The sequence below is a fragment of the Rhipicephalus sanguineus genome, chromosome 3 (genome assembly GCF_013339695.2).
Source record: "Rhipicephalus sanguineus isolate Rsan-2018 chromosome 3, BIME_Rsan_1.4, whole genome shotgun sequence".
NCBI classification, from domain to species: Eukaryota; Metazoa; Arthropoda; class Arachnida; order Ixodida; family Ixodidae; genus Rhipicephalus; species Rhipicephalus sanguineus.
The window spans coordinates 205,333,347-205,339,819 of record NC_051178.1 but is presented as its reverse complement, the minus strand read 5'-3'; positions in this window follow the sequence as shown (position 1 = coordinate 205,339,819).

Here is a 6,473-nt window from a genome sequence, read left to right as displayed (position 1 = left end):
CACGCAGCTATAATTCGTAACTTGTCTAGCCAAAGGTTCAGACACACATCGGCCTCAGACACACTTGCAAACATTAGGTGTTTACACACACAGGCGTACGCAGGGTTCTCCATTAAAGGGAGCCGAGTATCACCGCAGCCCCCCCCCCCCCCTCCCCCACCTTCTGTTGGACGAGTTCGAAAGAAAACGAGCTTTGCAATGGATGCAAAAACGAAGAACATGAAGCGATGACGTGACGTGCTTCTCACAAGGGCCTGCCATTGTTCCGCGGCTTTCCGGGGTAAAAGTTGGAAGCAAACAGACTTTTTTAGTGCAACATGAGTGGACCTCGCTCGCCATGAGGCAAAAAGATCTGCGCAGCCATGACCCTGCGCATGAAAAAAAATGACGTAAAAGATCCGACTGATTAAGTGTATGCGGCTGAATTGACACGCCCCTTTAGATAACTACCCCCCCCCCCCTTGCTCCCCCTGAACCCCCCATTCCACGTGCGCCCGCCTATGTTTGCGCACCTGTTAAAGGGGTACTGGCACCATTTTTCGAAGGTGAGTTTACTCGCAAATATATTGCAGCAAAACGGCAAGTTGGGCCAGTTGGTTGAGATTCATTTTTTCACTCGGTTACAGCGCAACACACACGAGGACAAGAAAAGGAAAAGCGGACAACACCGTTGTCCGTTTAAGCCTCTCGTCCCGTACGGGACGAGAGGCTTCAACCGTGTTGTGACGTCAGGGTACAGTAGGAACCGAAACTGGCTTTTAAAAAACACACTGTGATTACTTTTTCAAGGTGCACTCACACTTACAGCAGTAAATGTTCTAGGCTCTTGAGGGCTTGGCTTTTCATTTGACGCAAAAAAAAAAAAGAACTGAAAATTTTCGTGTAGTACCCCTTTAAGGCGCAGGGGCAGAGGGTTCTATGGACGGCTGCCGTTGAAATGATATTGCCACATGCGCTCCTACGTTTTCTATTTTTTAGGTTACCGCCCCATTACACATGCAATTACTGCCTTGCACAAACCGTGCCCGAATGACTGGGAACCATCCAGATTATTTTAGAACCCTCTGATGAGATTATGCGTACAACACGTGCATTAGAGTTTATTATGGAACTTACGCGGCCGCTAGCGATAACGCTGGAATCTTCGATGGCCCATGTATAAATGCCGACGCGCTTTACCGCTTGGCAGATTATTCGACGGCCGACGACTGTTCACGCCGCTATCAGTGCTCAGCGTCTGTCGCTTGTATTTTGTGCTTTCATTTTCCAGGCATAAGTTCATCCAAATAAAGAGTTCCGTATTTCTCAGTCTTGCTGCAGCCTTCTTCACCATCACAACCACGTGATAACATATCATTTATGATGTCTTCCTTCGAGCGGCCTACGCACATTTTTAATGCTTGCAGAAACACTATCACGGAAGACTGCGCAGAACTGCGACATTGATGATTTTTGACTTAATGTATACTGCACGAACACGCGGCTACCCTGTGGTGGTGACAACGTATTTGTTCACGATTTGCTATGCGTGTACCCAGACGATAAAACACTCCGCCGTGACATCAAAGGCTGCAGCGGTGCTCGTGTGTATACTCTCGTATAGCAACGTCCTAACATAATGAGTATAAATGACTCAGCTTTGCGGCAGTGCTTAATGAGGCCGGCGTCTTTGACTGCGTCGCGCATTTGCTTATAGCCGTTTACTGCAGCAGGCAGGGACCTGTTGTGACAGCCAGCGAGGATAATGTGGCGCACGTGGCTATGCTAAAGGAAATAGTGCACCGATGTTTCATAGTCGCTGCTATGCGAGGAAGAAATTGCGTTTACACTCACCATTTTCTTGGTTCTTGTAAGAGTGTTTCAAGCATACAGGGTGTGCTCTTGTTCTTGAAAGGCTGTAAAATATTTTTCAGGATGAACTTGGCTATATTTGTTCGTTCGTTCAGTCATATAAAAGTGAAAGGAAAGAAAGTGGCAAAATCGAATTGCTCATTCAGCAAACATTCCGTACGGTGGGCCCGGGCGTCTGCGATGCATCATGCAATGACATAAATATGCTTGATTCTATTCAGAAAAAAGCCATAAGATTTATATATAAGCGTTATGATCGCCATTTTTCACCTACATTATATGCTAATGAATTACAGCTAAAAAGTTTGGCTCTCCGACGCACTTGTGACCGTCTTGTCCTGTTGCATAAGATCGCTCATGGGGAAACATTTATCGATGCACCCATTGCCTTTACTAACCCTTCTTCTCGAATCACAAGGAGAAGTCACCACCTTAACATAGCTCCTTTGAAGTCATCCATTGATTGCTTCAAGTTTTCCTTTTTTCCTCACACCATTGATACTTGGAATGGTCTTCCGGGCTCCCTGCGCGAGCTGTCAAACGATGAATTCGTTGAGCAATTGCCAAACTTTTTTCACTGATCAGCTGTGTATACTTTCCTGATGTTCTGCCCCATTCAATGTGTATACTTCAGTGTGTATACTCAATGTGTATACTTTATCTGTGTTGTATTTAATGTGATTTAGTGTGACTTAATGTGTTGTATTTTATCTTGTGTTCGTACTCACTCCTGCAATATCTTGCTGTGCAAGATGGCAGTATTTTTAAATAAATAAATAAAAATAAATAAATTAATGATGATGGTTGAGGCAGTTATCCTTTATGTCTCATTCAATCCCGTTATGAGCAGCTCCCTACGTGCGATGAAGATATTGGTGTTTATATACAGCGGTTTACTGTGGCGCCTTCAGTGTGGTGTAGGTGTAATGAGATAGCCCTATTAGTCTTAACGTGTGCGCTGACGTCAGCATCTGGGGAACATGGTGGCGCAGGAACGCTCTCGCATGCTGGCAACATTCGCGTTGTGCGACTCCTCCAACGTGGGCGTGGTTGGCACCATGATGGGCTTGCTGAGCGTGCTGTGCCCGCGAAAGAGCGAGCTTTTCGCCAGCGTCGTGGGACACGCCTTCTTTTCCAGCTTAGGTGCGTCGGTTCCCGCCGCGTGCGTGGCAGGTAAGAGTTGCGAAGAAACCAGGACCTAAAGCAACACGCACCGCTCTGTCAGAGGCGCCTCGCCAACATAGCGTTTACAGCGTTTTGCTCTCCGCTGCCATATTAAGACGAAAGCTTTAGATACCTTATCAAATGCGAAAATTGACCGTCGGCGTCAACTCGAGTGATCTAAAGAATCATCACGTGATAACGTCACCATATGACGTCGTCACGGCGTCCCAAGTCAACGTTTGTGACGTCATTGTGAGATCAATATGACTTCACCTGACAACGTCATAACATGAAATCGTCGCTTGGTCAAAGGTGGGCCGATCACGGAGGCAGCGCAAGACAACGTTAGGTGCAGACAGGTTTTGGAGGAGGGCGAGGGAGGATCAATATATATCGGCTGAGAAGAAAAAGTAGGTGGCTTTAGACTTCGAGTCGTGTTAGGCGAATGGATAAGGGGCTCCTGTGGGTTTTTTTTTAGCAGTGTGCGCAAGCTCAGTGGAGTTCCCGCGGAAAGGGTCTGTGCAGTCCGTTGGGGCACACACGCGCCTCAGATAAGTGAGCTGTAATAATTCATCGGATATTGCATGCCAAGATCACAATATGACTTTGAGGCACGTGGTATAGTTAGATACCCCGTGATAATTTTGACCACCTGGGGTTCTTTAACGTGCACCTAAATCTAAGTGCTCTGAGCTTAGCCGCTAAGCCTAAATGTAAACTTACAGTTGGACTGAGAATAGCTGATTTGCGCACTGATAATTTCAAAATTGCACCGGCTTTATTTACCTTCAAATATACTCTGTCGCACATGCCTTTTGACTGTCCATTCCCGGTGTCATGATTTGCATTTAGAAGTTCTATTTTCATTCCATTCCAGGCTGCTTGACGAGATGACGCGGCGTTTTGAAGAAACTACCGACGCTATCCGTCGCACGTTTTATTTATTTATTTATTTATTTATTTATTTATTTATTTATTTATTTATTTATTGACATTGATGAAAATGTCATTGAACTTGCTGATTCGGCGTAATAAAAGGTTGCCTTTGATCGCACTATGTGCTAAGTGAATGATCATTACAACTTTACGTTCGAACATATCAACTACTAGCGACAACTTCTGAGACTCTTAATACCGAGGCGCCTTTGTATCACAGCAGGATATCATTGCAACTATGCGAATTCCTCAAACCCTTTGGAAGGTACCTTGCACTTCTCATGAAGAAACAAAGTTATTTCGTGCACGGTTCACCACCAAGAAAAAAACCAAAAAAAAACGTGACAAGACAGAGCGCCTTTCCCGCGATGAAAGGCTTGCCAACCAGTTCCATATAGCCACACTCTCGCAGTCGCGCCTACCAATAGGAATGTCGGCATATACAGATTTAAACATTGGTATGGATGTCAAAGCTAAGTTTAGTCGGGCCCAAATACCTATTCGGTGTTCAGTCGTCATCTGTTCAATTTCGCCAAAAATAGTATGCTTGTGTCTCAGTCAAAAAAACAAAAGAAAATACACAAAAAATCAAAGGGCTAACGTTAGCTGAGACACCCTATATACGGCGATCTGAGAACTTTGCCCTGTGTGCAACAGCTGCTTGTCATTTAAATAAGAGACGTCACGCAGAAAAAAGTCGGTAGATTTTATATGCTATCACACTGTCGGTGCGGTTTTATAGTGATCACACTGTCGGTGCGGACTTTCAGTGACATAGTATATGAAGGATACTCTTTATCAAAACAGCCTACATATAAGTAAATGAACGATGCTCAGTGGCGTGCGTTCATGCCGGGGCGTATTTGAAACGGACTTCCTTTTTCCTGTTTTACACCCGTTGAATTGGAGGCTATGAAATATTATTAAAATTCACAGCGTTTCTTGCAACCATTACTCAATTGAGCTCTGGCGCTGTCATCTCCGAGAGGTAGGGCGATTCAGCGAGAGTGAAACTACGTATAAGGCACAACAACAGCAGCAAAGCAAAGCAAATCAAAGCAAAGCAAAAAGCAAAGCAGTACTATGACAAAAGACGTGTTGTAAGTACTCTACGAGTGGGCGATTCAGCAAGAGCAAAAACTACGTATAATGCTTAGAATATATTCTAAACAACAACCACAACAACATTGTCGATAGTTTTGTAAGTGACAGTGTGGGCGCATTTGACAAAAGACGTGCTGTAAATATTCCATGAGTGACCTTTCTTTATATGTCCTGCCCTGTGCTTTCGATACAGATGCCAACAGAGACGTATGTTGGTACGCTTGCGTTGTATTTGTGCACGGTGCTTCTGCATATCTTCCTTCGTCTAAGGAATTCATGATTTCCGGATAGCCGGCTCTGACCCTCTCTCTTGAATTATGTGTTCATGTCTAAATAATAAAGTAAATAATCCGTTATCAGCACACCCCTCTGTCAGCATGGTTGACGGTGGAGAAAAAGCGGATCAAACATTGAAATATGCCGAGTGACAAGATAGGTAAGACTACGTTCACCACATCGTCACAGTTCCATCAGAGACGCGCAGCGAATTTCATCGGCACACTCGTCCGCTCGCGTCCATCTTCGCCTTCAGCTATAAATGAAGGTGCGTGCGCTCACTCGTTGTGATTGAATTGTTGTTCCGTCAAAACCTTTAACTCTGGGCGACGTGCTTGGACCACGGTCATGCCCCTCAAAAGCAGAGGGCGGGGCCATGGATACATCACTCGCGGTGCGCGCCGAGAGGGCAAGCCAGTCAGCGCGTATTGAAAGTGATGTCCCCAGAAATGACTGTCTCAGAATACGGCCCATGTACGCGGAGCGCTGTAGAAGGCTGCAAAACGGATAAAGCCCGAGCTGCCGACTGTGGCGCTGCATGCCGGCACTCTCAATACCGCCAATTTCAGAGGGTCTTGGTTTCAAAATGTGTTAGAGTCAAGTAAGGGACGTGTGTAATATTGGTGAAAAAAAAAAGGAACAACGGTTGCTAGAACTGAAGTCGTTAGATAACACTACATGTTAGAAATAGAGGAGTGTTGTGGAGAAAAAAAGTGAAGAAAAGGTAGGATGGAATGGAATGGAAAAAAAACTTTACTCAAGGTATATAGATGCTGGAGTGGAATAGATGAAAGAAGAGAGAGAGAGAGCGAATTTATTAGAAGGCCGAGAGGTCTAGATGAAAGAAAACGTTATTCTAAAGAGAAAGGCTTGGTCGCTGCGACTTGGTCGCTACTACTTCCTTGTCTTAAAGAAGTCAAGATAACCGTCATCATCATCATTTTGTCGTGTCCCCTTCAGGTGAACAGGAAGCAGACATATAGTGAACAGCGCATGATACGGGACAAACTGTGGAAGCGTAAGAGCAAGTGCTCTCTGTCAAACTGAGCGCTGTGTTTGACAGCCCCTTTTAGTGACGGCTTTGCTGTGCGCTTCCAACAACCAACTGGTCGACGCTCCCTGAATGCCCCTAAGTTCATCAC